At 41.3% G+C, this 14062-nt stretch overlaps 1 protein-coding gene and 1 long non-coding RNA gene across 4 annotated transcripts in view; one reads left to right on the top strand and one right to left on the bottom strand.

Annotated features, from left to right (window-relative positions):
- Window positions 1-226: 226 nt before the first annotated feature.
- LOC120442059 lies at window positions 227-9555 on the bottom strand. Of its 2 annotated transcripts, XR_005614493.1 has the most exons (4): window positions 9454-9555; window positions 9176-9342; window positions 828-940; window positions 227-758 (listed from the first exon to the last, which is right to left on the bottom strand). It is a non-coding gene; the product is annotated as an uncharacterized LOC120442059 (long non-coding RNA). The 2 variants fall into 2 exon arrangements; XR_005614492.1 differs by having other exon boundaries at window positions 9176-9525.
- Window positions 9556-13804: 4249 nt separating this feature from the next.
- LOC116328250 (solute carrier organic anion transporter family member 5A1) overlaps window positions 13805-14062 on the top strand; it is a 33914-nt gene continuing 33656 nt past the window's right edge. For both annotated transcript variants that reach the window (XR_005614186.1, XM_031749984.2), the window contains exon 1: window positions 13805-13887. The gene's annotated coding sequence lies outside the window, so the exon portion shown is untranslated. The remainder of the gene's footprint in view (window positions 13888-14062) is intronic.

The following is a 14062-nucleotide window of genomic DNA, read 5'->3' on the forward strand; positions in this document are numbered from 1 at the left end:
GATCTTAACAGATCTTAGGGTTCCCCCATCTGCTGATGCTCATGACTTTTACTAGTATATTTTTTTTAACACAGATATATGTACTTCTATTAAGTCAGAAATGTCTACAGTTTTTCCACCTCTAGAAAAGACTTCATATTCACACATGAGGCTGATAGGAAGTTAAGCCACGTCTCAAACTGAAAGGAGGGGGAGCAGACAACTGCACCATACATAGACTCACGAGGAAAGTGATCTTAAGACGTATTTAATGTACTCAAATAAAGGACTCAGCATGTTTCTGCAGAAGTTTTCTTTAACATTGATTTATTCTCTTCTCTGAGACTACCAGACCCTCACTAAACTACCTTTCAGACGCTGTTAAAATGCCATTTCAGAGGTTTCAAGACCTTTTAAATATATCCGCAAATTTTGTTTTATATAAGCAATAACTATGCAGGCATTTTGTTCTTTCCAGAAAGTGTGAGGAGAGTTAATTTGTTTGGATGTTTTTGGATGCACCGATGACAGGTCTGAGCAAAGATAAGCATGTGGCATTAGTACCCCTCATTGCATGATTTTATATCCACTCTGGGTCCGTCTCTCAGGCTCCACCTCAGCTCTCCCACCACATCGCCCAGCAAGCTCCAGGAGCAGATCAATGTGTCTGAAATGGAGCCGACCCGCAGTCGGCAATAATGGTGCTCGTATCATCTTAAAGGGCTCTTCCCAGAAGACCTTCCTCCTCACACTCTGATACATGCGTCAAACACAGTAGCCTGCAGAGGGGAGACAGAGGTCAGTCCAGTGTTTAGCTTAGCGAGGCCTGCTAACAGTCAGAAGCTTACATTACAAGGTCCTGTTCATTAAGGACCCCAACAAAACCAGCGGTAGTTCTCAGACTTGGTGGCGTATCGCAGGGAGGGCGGAGTGGGTGGGTATCATATGATCTGCATGTTCTCTGCAACAGGAAGCATCTGATTTCTTGGCATGAAAAATAAATCAAGCACCTTTCAGCCTTCTTGTCTCTCTCTCTCTGTGTGTGTATGTGTGTGTGTGTGTTTTCTTTTTTTCTCACCGACCGCAAAACATCAATTATGGCACCTCCTACCATAAAAAGATCGATTCATGGGCACCAAAAAATTCTGAATATGTTTTTGTTTTTGTTTTTTTGCAGACAGGGATATGACCAGTTCATGTGGATAACAACTGGAGATGTCACCTTCACCACTGAAAAGTAGTGACTGCTTATTGGAAGCCAAATTAGCTTCACTGATGAGCCACTCATCTCTAAAGGTCCTGGTGGACCTGAAAGGCCTCCTCGGGGGAGAAGGGTTTAGATGTGACCCTTCCTTCCTCTGCTTTCTACTGTGGGAAGGCCTCCTGAGGACAAGCAAGCAGAGGGACACGGTAATGCGTGAGGTGACATAAATGACAATTTTTATGGATTTTTTTCTTTTTCTGGTGGTCCAAAACATATTGGTGCCATGTTTATAAGTCCACCTTTTCTCACAAATAAGGTCACTTGTCTTTTTAAAAAAAAAAGAGGCTTGAAAACAGCCTAGAAACCAATGGATGACGTAAAAGTAGCTAGATCTATCTTTTATATGAAGTCTATGGATCTTCAGGTGGATTAACCAAATTGTTGTTAATCAAGACAAAAAATAAAGTGTTGATTTAAAAAGATTTAGATGTAGAGTAGGTTTCATTTCAACCTTGCATTCAGGCTCCCTCCAGGTCAAGGTCTTCTTTAAGTTTATGCCTCGTTTAAATGGTTTTATAGGGACTTATAATCAAGACTTTTGAAGAAACTCAGAGGAAGACAGCTCTGAAGCCTCCTCAACTAAGAGTAGTCCAGGAAATAAATCCACCTGTACTCCGTATTATCTCCCCAGAGCATCCAGATTGGTTACACATGCTAATCATGTGTGTTGATTTGATTTAATCTCAGCTGCCAGCGAAGAGGGTCAGCGGCACAAGAGTTTCCCTTCTGTCCTTGCGGTGTTCAGGCCCAGCGCCTTATTGATCAGAATGAGTAAGTTAATAAGCTTTAGACTCATTCATCAGCAGGGTAGAGACTGGAACTGTGCACGGCAGGCTTAATCAAGTCATCAGTGCCCGTCAAGCATGAACACAGTAATTAAAGGAAGAGGGAACATAGCGATGGGGAGAGAAGCAGAGCAGGGGTCTATAGGGCTTGCCTTGAAGAGAGATAGAGAACTTAAGTGCTTCATTTATAAAGCACCGATTTATAAAGACAGTGGCTGAGCAATGACAGAGTTACAGTCATCACTGTTTGTTTTGCCAGAAATAGCTCTCACATTAATCCGACCTTAGTTAATCAACAGCTGAAATACAATCAGCCAAGCGATCCAAACAGTAACCCGAGGACAGACAATTGAGCAGACCCTGCTAAGTGTAAAAACACGTGTGCATAAACAAGACAAAGGACAACACACCCCTCCTCCTCCTAAAGATACACACAGCCGAGGAAATCGCCAATAATCACCTTTATCATCATCATCGTCCTCCTCGACATTTCACCGCTGCAACAGAAGCGCCACGTGAAAGAAAAAGGATGATCTCATTCGGTTTTCTTGCCGGATTGCTGAGGCCCGCCAGATTTACAGCAGCAGCTGTGAGTGATGATTTTCCTCCACGAATAAAAGCCATCGCTCCTGTCTGGAGCAGGGGAAGAGAAAGGCTGGAAGAAACTCTAATGGGCTCCATGCACTTATTTAGAATCACAGCCCATCTGAATCTATGGGTTCTCGCTGTTGCCACAGATGTGCGTGTCAGGTCATTCGAACAGGCCTCCTGCTGGTTGTTTTAAAAGGGAGGTTATGAACTTTGTCGCACAAATATCCTTCATTTGTTTTGCTTTGAAAGAAACATGCTTGACTTTGTTAATTTGGACTGCTGAACATTAGCTTCAGCGCACAAGGAGACATTGCAGGGGTTAAATACTGTTTACTGTGCACAAGACATTATTATATTTAAGTTATTTGAATTTCTAATTAAACTTTAAAGGGTTGGTTCATCCATTCATATAATTTGTGCTTATAGGGTCATGCTTATGAGTGTAACACGTGAGCAATGGGCTTCACTCAGGTGCTCCTATCCCCCTGTGCCCTATTATTTTTAAACCTGACCATTACACTGTCCCTTCAACTCCTGTGACAAACACACACATAATGAAGGCAGCTCCCAGACCGAGCATCCATTAACTGTGACTGCTGTTGTCCTGTGACATGTCTCTGCCTTGAGACAAGTCTCTGAGCTGAGAGGCGGTTTTGATGTGTGTGGTGAGGAAGCTGACAGGTACCGTATTCAGAGGTGGACGGGGAAGCACAGGTGCACGCACATGCACATACCCAGACACATAAACTTGTTTAATTTATTTAGCATCCCTTCTAAGTTTTGGAAGCTTTTTTTAGTCTTTATTGCATTAAAACAGAGAAACTGGGAGAAGACACACGGTAAATAGCCTGAGAACAGATTTAAGCCCAGGCCTCTGCATCCAGCCTTCCAGCACATGCGTCTCCATGATTTTTAAGATCTTTCAGATGCAACGAAATGACCAAAGCGAAGTGAAGTGACCTATGTGCTTGCTATTTCTGTTCTTTGCATTAATTGGTTTAACATCTCAATCCACACGTCTCAATCCCCTCCCCCTTGGTCTTTCTAATCACACAGTGCAATGGACAGGATGAATACTGATCCCCCTCTGGGACGAAAACCAACAACCACAATCGCAATCTGCTTTACAACTCATAATTAGCACGGGGAAAACATCTCCCATTTGGGCTGAGAGTTTGAAAAACACATGCAAAAAAAAAAAGCAACACTGTGTGTCTAAATGATGATGATAATCCTGCATGGAGCATACCTGGGGCGTATACAAATGTGCCTGCAAACCAGAGCACAGGCACACTCCCACAGCAACTCAATTACAGCGCGAGTCCTTCATAGATCTGTTAGTTTATCTGATAGCCAGATCACCTGATCGATAGAGAACAACCACTGAGGGTTTATTTAAGCCTGCCGATCATTAATGTGGGGCCTGCAGTGCAGAGACAGAGCAGGGATGGAAACCTGTTGGAAGAGCTCAGCAGCACAAACAAGGCCAGCACCAGATGTGTGTGTGTGTGAGGCTGTTGTTGGAGTTTCTGTAAGCAAGATCAAGAGTTTGCGAGCTTGATTTCTCGCTCTGCTTGATGGAGCGAGGGACGGGTGCTCATCTCATCTTAGGCAGCAGTCGTCCTCGCTGTATTGATCCCCATATAATCATTGACAGAGCAATCTCTAAATGACTGGCATGGGATTCAATTAAAGGCTCGGCCCACTGATGATTTCTTTTTCTCATCCACCTTGTATGACACCACCTACCTCAGTGCCTCAATAGAAACACCGTACCTCCTCAATTAATGGGTAACTAATAAATGAAATGAATGACCACTTGTTTCTCAGTGACAAAGACCTGTGATGAGAGTGGCCGGCCTCTAAACTCAGAGGCCTGGGGCAGCACACTCCAGTGTTTGCATTAAGATGTCGCATAAAAGTTTGCCCCATTGTGGGCCATGCTTCCTGGCCCATGGCGGGGCTTACTGTCACAGGGCTAATAGTGCCTCTGCTTAGTCCCTTTGTGGCAAAGCACACTTCTCTTGTGTGTGGGGCGAAAGAAAGACAGCCTTTTGGAGCTTTTGGAGGGGTCTGGGGGGTGGCGGTTCAGGGCATGAGGAGGAGGGTGAGCACCGGCAGTAATGAAGGAGCAGGCACGTATGGCCAACAATGAGATCCATGGGATTATGGTACAGACAAAGACAGTGTTGCGGCAATTACAGTGCAAACACCGCTGTATTGTGTGTATGTGTGTATGTGCGCGTGCATGTGGGTCCACAGAAGTGAGGGCATTGCTCTGTTAGCAGCTGTGTCTCAAGAACCTGATCGCTGTAAGAAGAAGGTGTGTGTGTGTGTGTGGCCAACAGAATGATTAAAAGGAGAGAGGAAATAAAGGGAAAGAGACCTGCAGCTTGTGTATTTCCTGCTTGTTTGGGGGTTTTTTGCACTAATAATGAATAAATGTTAAAAAAAACATGGCAGTGATGTCATACATTTCAGTCTTCATCAGCAAATCTTTCAAAAAGACAGAAATTAACAGTGTGCAAATTTATTTCTCACTAGAGTGAAAAATACCTAAAATTCTTAGTAAATACGTAGTAAATAAATAAACTGACTTTTCTTCTTTTACTGGATGAGGACAATGAGAAAAGACGACCCATCCTTTAAAGTGTTTGTTTAGGATTCCCAAACTACATTTACAGTTGTAAATTTTAAATAAGTGCATAATTTATTGTCTTAAAATCAGCTAAAAGTCTACACAGCACAACGAGGAAAACAAAAGGCCTGTTTGAATTTAAAAACATCCATTTGAATGTGCACACAAAACCACTAATTTGTCCTTTTTTTGTGATGATCTCATCTCATTCACTCATTTCCTTAACCGCTTATCCAATTTAGGAGCGAGGGCTGGAGCCTATCCCTGCTGTTACACGGCAAAATGCAATGATGAGCCCCAGAATCACAAACTCTAAACTACTAAACTGAACTATTTTTATTACACTATTAGTGCTAAGTGTCTTTTTGTAGATGCATGTACAAAGCAGTGCTTACTGTTTTCTCACACTGTAACACGAAGCACACTTGCAATCTAAGATGTGCATTGACCTTAGCTCACCAAATGCATCTTGGGAACTGTTACCAAAACTTGCCAAACTAAGGCCTTTTGCTCCAGCTAGTCAGTTTCATTGAAATTCTACCATTTCCTTCATTATCCCCCCCAAGCTTAGGCCGATTATCAGGAGTGGCCCACTTACAGTATGGCTAGAAGGTAATTAGTGGGATGAGCTGGGCAGAAGGATCCTCTTCAAGGGTTAAGAAGCCACACACTCAAGTACCCCTGGCTTCTGAAGACCAGTGGAGCTGGTGTGCTTCTGGGTGGCTTGATAACAAAAGGAAAGAGATTTCCTTTTAGAAGCACCCGCGCTAGCACCAACTCAGTTCAGAGGGAAACTCTAACAGTTACCTCAGCTTAATGATTTTTACTATCGGTCTTTTATCCAGAAAAATGATGAGCTGCATTATGTCTGTTTTCAGAAGTTGGAGCCGCATGGCAGGTTTGTTTGGTTTATTTCAGTCACAACGTCATATTAAAAATCTTTTATTTTCTTCAGGAATCACTTCCTATGCAAGAGAAATAATCAGTTTAGCATTTGTCTTGCTAACTCGCCAGCAGGCAGGTAGAGCCCACACATACACACCTTCCTTTCCACTGACAGATAAGACAGAACCTCTGTTTGAGTGGCTGATGGTGATTACCTGTGCCTGAGGGCCTGAAAAAACTCACACATACTACAGATAGCAGCTTAAGCCTCAATTATTCCATTCATATGGAGGTAATTGTCTCCCATAAATATGAAATGTTTGGCAGTCTCTCCTTTAACACTGTGAGAGCTCTGTTGATGCTCCTGGTGGAGAACAAAGCCCTCAAGGTTTGTCCCATTTCCATATGGGGGAATTGAGGAAAGCTTGAAACATCCCACTGTTTACAGTAAACTCCTGGTCCCTTCAGAGGATCTGGAAAAGCTGGCACTCATACCAGCAGCTTACTCTTTAACCTTCACCCGCCAGCTGCTCTTCATTTATCTCCCCGAGCTGAGATCATTTCTCCGCATGCACTGCGCAGAGTTATTTTAAATTTTGATATACGATAATCGACTATAACATTTCATTTGAGTTCCTGATGCATTCAGATTTATGATTAGAGATTTCATTTATTATTTACCAGCACTTGCTGTTAATGTAGGCTGTTAATGTAACAGCTTGACCTATGTGTAGCACAGTCGTGCCTTTATTTTATTTATGCTTATTGAACTGTATGATGCTTTGGTTTATATATTCTACATAATGATTTCAAGTATCTGTTTTTAACTCTTACGCTGTTACAGCAATCTATAATCACATTAGATTAGTTTTAAGCTCTGAGATGTTTTCCAATGCCGCCCTCAGCAGGAGATGGTTCTCGGCCCTCACTGCGTAATTATCTTTGCTAATCAAACCTGTATTCTATCAGTGTTAAAGATCCCCACAGGGAAAGGAGCTGTTGTGCTCTTTTCTTAACAAGGCACATATTTGTTAATGTCCTCCTGATTTATTAGGAAAGGGACATTCAGTGAGCCTTTGTCATGGAGAGACCTCTGTATAAGACCTCTCATTGGGTGAGCGGGACTACCAATCAGGCTTTTGGAGGTCAGAGTTTTTTGGAGGATGGGCTGGGGAAAGCGGGGTGAGGACTTTAGCATAAGCATGGGGTCAATCTGCTAGGACTGCTCTGCACAGTAAGGGGCCCTCCACAGGCTTGTACCAGGGGTCTTTATTTCAGGGTTCTTGCACTTTTTTCCCTTTTTTAAAAAAAAAAACACAGCAACTACATCAACCTTCTGTCCTGACCTGCTTGACTCATTCATATGTATCAGTTGCTCTCTGGGCTGCGAAGTTTCCAGATGCATGCCTGTGTGAATAGGTGAACTAATTTGGGAAGTAGTCCTAAGACACAGACCGGGGAGCCTGTCCACAACACAAGAATGTAGACTTAGAAAAGCAGCACAAAGAGAAGAGCTCATTTACAAGGATGCTGTTCCTGCAAGCAGAAGATGGTGAAACAGTACCGCAGAGGGTTATAGTTCAAGCACAGAGTTCTCCTAAATCTTTGAGTGATGCTGTAAAGCCATTAGCTGATGAAGCCATGCAACAGTCAGCGGAGTGATATCTTTTCAAACAGTGACGCAAAAACAGCAAAAGACCTAAAAACGATGCATTGTTATAGTAAAGATTAAGTAGTATTTCTTATTTAAAAAAGTATCACATTTGCTCAGTGGTCCAGGAATTCATAGTAACACCCCTGACTTCCAGTTACAGATGCACACACCTCCATGTCTACCATTATTAGATTTTTCCCGTATGCTGCTCGATGGACGTGATGCTCAAGGCTGCACATACAGGAAAAAGACTACAATGTGTGGATTTGAATTGTGGGGGATGGGCATGTACAGTATATATATACATATATATATATGCATGCAAAAACATGCCAGTGTGTGTGCTGTTCCCTGTAACAGGCAGACGCTGTGAGCTAAGAAACAGACAGCGCTTCATTAGTGATTCCTGTAATGTCAATAAAGTTGGGATGGTTAACAGGAAGAGTGTGGGATGGGGCAGGGGGAGACCGACCCAAGGCCATGGGATGTGTTGGACCAGGCTGATGACAGTGGTGAGCCCATCACTCATCAGCTGACAGAGGGAGATCTCACTGTCACAGTAAATATGCAGCAAGCACTCTGGGTATTGTAAAGACTGTGTCTGATGTGTACAATCGACCAGTGGACAACGAAAAGCTTAAATTCCCCAAATCAAAGGCCTACTGAGTATTTTTTTTAAATGTGATGTTTGAGAGAACACATTTTCCCATCTTAACATCCAGATGTTGGTAATTACTATACAATATTTTCTGAAACATTTCACACTTTAATCCAACCCTATCAGAGCAGAGTCCTTCTTGTAATTCTCAACATCCCAGTTTAGCTGTCCATTGCACATATTATAATTATTATAAGAAAATATGTCAATGTAATATTTCCAGGTTCAGTACGAACAATGAAACACATCATGAAGTTATACTGTATTTATTTAATAAAAAATATAGTAGAAATATCCAAACCTCCAGGGCACATGAGACATCATGCCTCTTTAAGGACTCAGCAGCTCAGAGATTTTGGTCCATAATGACACGGTAGTGTCACACAATATCACACAGTTGCTGTGGATTTGTTGACTGCACAGCCTTGATCTGACTTTCCTGTTTCATCACATCCCAAAGATGCTCTGTTTGATTGATATCTAGTGCCCGTAGAGGCCATCTGAGTACACTGTTCTCATGTTTAAGAAACCAGCCTGAGATAATTTGAACTTTGTGACATGGCATGCTATCCTGCTGGAAGTAGCAACCAGAATATGATTACACTGTGTTCACAAAGGGGTTTATGTTGTCAGCAGCAATACTCCGGTAGACTGTGGTGTTTAAAGAATGATCAGTCGGTACTAAGATGCCAAAAGTGTGTCAAGAAAATATCCAACATACCCATACCATCCGAATGTTGCATCAGGAATTGAGAGTCATCAGATCAGGGAATGTTTTCCAGTCTTCAGTTGTGATGATCCGTGTGAACTGTGGCCTCAGGTTCCTGTTCTTGGCTGACAGGAGTAACACCTGATGTGGTTACTCTTCTGCTGCTGTAGCCCATCTGCCTAAAGGTTCGACATGTGGTCTGTTCAGAGATATTCTTGTGCAAACGTTGGTTGTAAAATTTTATTATTTGAATAACTGTAGACATCCAGTCAGCTTAAATATCCTCTGACCTCTGGCATCATCACGCTTTTTTTTTTCACCTTAGTGGTGGTTGTCCAGAATAATCCCAGTAGATAAGACGGTCAGATACTCAACCTGGTACCTGTTTGACAGCAGCAATGTTTCTGTTAACAAGCAGTGGAACAGGTGTACCTAATGAAGTGAGTGGACAGTTAGGTTTTTGTTCATCTGTTTGTTTTTTAGGAAATTCGCTGTTTTCAGGCTTGTTATTGTAAAACCGCTTCCACCATTCCCATTAATAACTGAACATATGCATTTAATAAAACCAATGAAATATTGTAAAAAATGTAAAATGCATTCAACCCTGCAACAGGAATTCAACCCCATTATATCAGGAGTTGTGATGGGCCTGGAAATCTTTGCACTATTGACATTATTGACTCTAGCAGCTATCAGTACACCACATGGTATCATTCAGTTTAGACATTTGTGGGACATTTGTGAAAAACTGAGATTGACAAAGTCCATATATAGATAAATATAACAGAAAATCACTGAAAATGAATCAGAAGCATATCTGCTGTTCACATTATTTAGATGCTGCCAGAAGGATCAAACCATTAATTTGTGGTGGGGGTGGGAAGGGTTGTGTAACACATAAAGGTAAATGTTTCAATTTCTCTGGAAATCATTGTGTACTTTTAGAGAAATTTTACAATTTATGAAAAAGGGCCGTGCTTATTCAGCATGACCAAAACATCAGAAGATATTTCCATATCTTCAGACATAAAAATACTGAAACTGTAAGTAATGGTATCCTCTAAATGCCGAATCTGTAGAATGAGCCTACTATTTAAAAGGGGACTATGAAGCTTATTTACCACTTATGATTTCTATTCTTGGGCTCTTTTAGAGAAGCTTTGCATGAATCACAGTTCAAAATAATCCTTATTTATCTTATACTTCAGGTAGAACATTAGGAAAAGCATTAAAAAATTAAATAATGCACTTAATGGGTGAGAAAGCCATTTTCTGTTTTTCGGGGCACTTGTGCAATTTATTCTTAAATATCCACATTTGATATGCCTGATTTTTAGTTGTTAGTCAGATGTAACCAGCATGTAAAGATGTGTCTTAGAAGGTTCTTGAAAGAGCTTGATCTAACCTGCCTGATAGGCTCTCTCATCATTTCAGGTGTTACTAATAATAATAATAATCTGAGAGCCTGAGATGAGATGGGTTAGTTTCTCAGACATGCAGCAGATATGGCTGAGCGATGCTCTTCTTGATTAATGCATATCAGAAAAAAATTATTAGATAAACTAACTAACTATGCATTTGTAGTCTACAACCAGGAAAATCAGTGCTTGTTATTCTGTATGTCTCCCCAGAAGCATCCTCTGGTTGAAGCTGCTAATCTTGAGGTCAAAGCACCATCTACTGGTCATCATTAAAAAGCCGAATGCGCTGCTTTTAATAGCTTCTCTGCATGCATCCATGCACTAGAGGGTAGTGTTGTACTTGTCTCATCCGAGGGACCAGCACTTAGTTTGTGCCCCTACTTCACATTACAAATACAAAATAAAACTAAAGGTTTTGAGTTTTATTTGCTGTATATTCCAGTTAATCCTTCTGTTTTTAAAAAAAAATCCACAGTGCCCTGTGACTGTAAACGGTCTCCCTCTTCAGCGCCAGTTGAGCAGAGAATGATCAGTTTCTCCATAAAACATCCCTTCTGTGTATTGCCCAACAATATTGAAATTTCCAGTAGTTTGATTTCTGACCCCATATGAGTAATAAACTATTCTGCAGTCATTATAATAAGTGGCTGTAAATTCTTACTGGTGGGAATATCTGAAATGCAATGCAGTGATAATAGCTGGCAGTGACTGTGGGAACCATTTAGACGTGAAGGAAAGCTTTGTAGTGGCTCCACTGTTAAAATGCAGTCTTGTTCAGACCTCTGTGGTACAAATTTGCTTGTTTATGTGGGAAAATTTCTGTTTGTCCTTTTGCACAAAAAGAGGCATGTTTTGTTCTTCTGCTGGCATTTAAGAGACATTCTTCTAAAGCAGAACTGAACTCCATAAAAACTATTCCTGAGAAAACGTGTTCGTGTTAACCTTTAGAAAAGGCTGCTCCTGTCATCTGTGAAGTCTCCATTCACTCTCCTTGTTCTCATAAAGGTCATGGGCTAACCAAATGTCCCCAGGATAAGGCTAAAATGTTGCTATCCTCTCTGAAAACAGCATTTGGCATTTCTGCCGTACACTGTGAATATACAGTATGCCGAGTATTCAGATACTTCTTGAACATCTACAACTCATTCCACATGATTGGAACTAAGTGGAGATATTGTGTTGGAGGTCCTGGCCTCGTGACTTTGCCAGGTGAATGGCGGCTCTACTGAACCCATATAATAACCAAATATTATAGGATATAATTAGATAATCACACTTTTCTACATTGGATAGAAATGTATAGGCAGTGGTCAGCTTTGCAGCCTCACAGCAAGAAAGTCCAGAGTTTGAATCCACTGACCTCTCTGTGTGGAGTTTGTATGTTCTATCTGTGCTGGTTTTCTCTAGGTTCTCCCAGCTTCTTTCTACAGTTTAAGGACATGCGTTGGTTAGGTAGATTGGCAATTCTAAATTGGCTGTAGGTGTGAATGATTGTCTGTCTTTTTGGGTTAGCCCTGCAGTAAACTGGCAACTTGTGACAGCTGGGTGGGCTCCAGCTCCCCCCGTGACCCTGAATCGGGTAAAAAAGAAGAAAATGGACAGATTTAGATTTCCAACATCCAAAGAAAGGCTTTAAATGTTCCTTCAAGAAGCCTGGAGAACTATTCCTGAATACTAAAAGAAATTACAAGAAAGCTGTCTAAGAGAGTTCAGACTGTTACAGAATAAAGATGGTGCCAGCTCTATTCTTCCTCACATCCCTCAGTGCTGATGTTCATTTGTGGTGGTTTGTCATATTGATTATTAACTTGCTGAATGTCGATAGGCAGAAATCCCTTAAACAGATGCTTCTCGTACATGCTGGACTGCATGATAGAAACACTCACAGGAAACTTTCAATGTCAGAACATCACAACAACATCAAATGTTAAGCCTGGACATTGTGTCTCTGTAAAAGTTGTGCTCCTCCACGGAGGAGCTGAAAGACATCCAAAATGAGAGGAGGAAAGGACTGATGTAGCTTGTAGACCAGGAAATTAATTAATGACCACCAGCATAGCGATCCATCTTTCTGACAGGCCAGCCTCCAGTCTCTAAAAAAGGAAAGCCTTCAGCACAGATGTTTTACATTTAATATCTACATTTACAAGTGAAAAATGAACAAATCTATTTTAGTTGTATTTTACAATCTCATCTTTTTATGAGTGGAAGTGGTGTTGCAGTCCTCTTGAGAAAAATCAATATATGTCATAAGACATTTAAGACACAAGTTTCATAATTTACATTAATGAATCTCTATTGTGTATTGTTTGTATTTCTTAATAAAAGGTTAAAACATTTTTGTCCAAGGATGAGGATGTTATGTCATTTGCAGTGTTTACTGCAGCGCGTCCGTGGAGGCCTTTTCATCATTGACAGGGTGGTAGGAGCAGTGTTCTCCAAAGAAATGAAATGACTACGCTTGATGTTGCTTTAAATTTATGGCTTCAGAGAGTGTGGCAAGCTCAGAGGCCATTGTCAATCCCAGTCAATCACTGCTATGTCAGCAAGGGTCCCAGCTGTCCACATGACGTAGTGCACTAAACCAGTGACCATATGGGCTGACAAGCATGCTGGTACATGAAGTAACAGTGTCAGTGCAATTTAAGTTAAGTGAAAGAAAATTTACATTTCGGAGAATTTACAGGAGTAGCAGATGTAGTTTATGCCTGAAAGTAGCTTCATTACTGAAGTCAATTATTTCTCCGATAAATCAGAGAAATGGACGTAGGTTGGGCTTACGGAAAGAAACTACAAATCCCAGTATGGCTGGTGTGGGAAAAACAATTCACCCCCACAATCTGAGGCATTCAATTTACCGTAGCCGCGTTGGATTTTTACCGTCACAGTTGGAAAACTGTGAAAAAGATAATCAGCCTTTCGATTAATGTTCATGGTGAAAAAGCATAGGACGCAGACCGAGAGCTGCAATATCCCAGAGCTCAAAAACAAAGCGCTAATTTCACTTATGAACTTTAAAAACATGTAAATCTTCAATTAAGTATACACTTCGAACAAGAAAATCCGTATAGTCATATCAAACATGCAGTTCTAGCGCGTTTTTCATTTTATGAGTTTTTGTTATAAAAAATGACATTTTATAGTTTTTTCCTGCACTGTTTCAGTCTCTAATCTCTGCGTTATATGATTTCCGACCGTATTTGAAAGCACCCCCAGCAGCAGCAGCCCCTCCGCATCACACACAGATTCATTCACTGTGTGGCTGCTCCGTGTAGAACAACAGGCTACCTCCCTCAGTCCTGTGTGAGTATTCCAGCCTCTGAGCCCTTCGTTAAAGTTATAATAAATATTAAATTGTCGTTTAGCCTCGAGGTCGGATTTCTTTTAAGCTTCAGCACAGTAATATTTCAATCGCGGTTGAATCGGGGGGTTTATTTCTTTTCAAAGTCATGACTGAGACGTTTGTGGACAGCATGGT

This window comes from Oreochromis aureus, linkage group 9, assembly GCF_013358895.1.
Source record: "Oreochromis aureus strain Israel breed Guangdong linkage group 9, ZZ_aureus, whole genome shotgun sequence".
Lineage (NCBI taxonomy): Eukaryota > Metazoa > Chordata > Actinopteri > Cichliformes > Cichlidae > Oreochromis > Oreochromis aureus.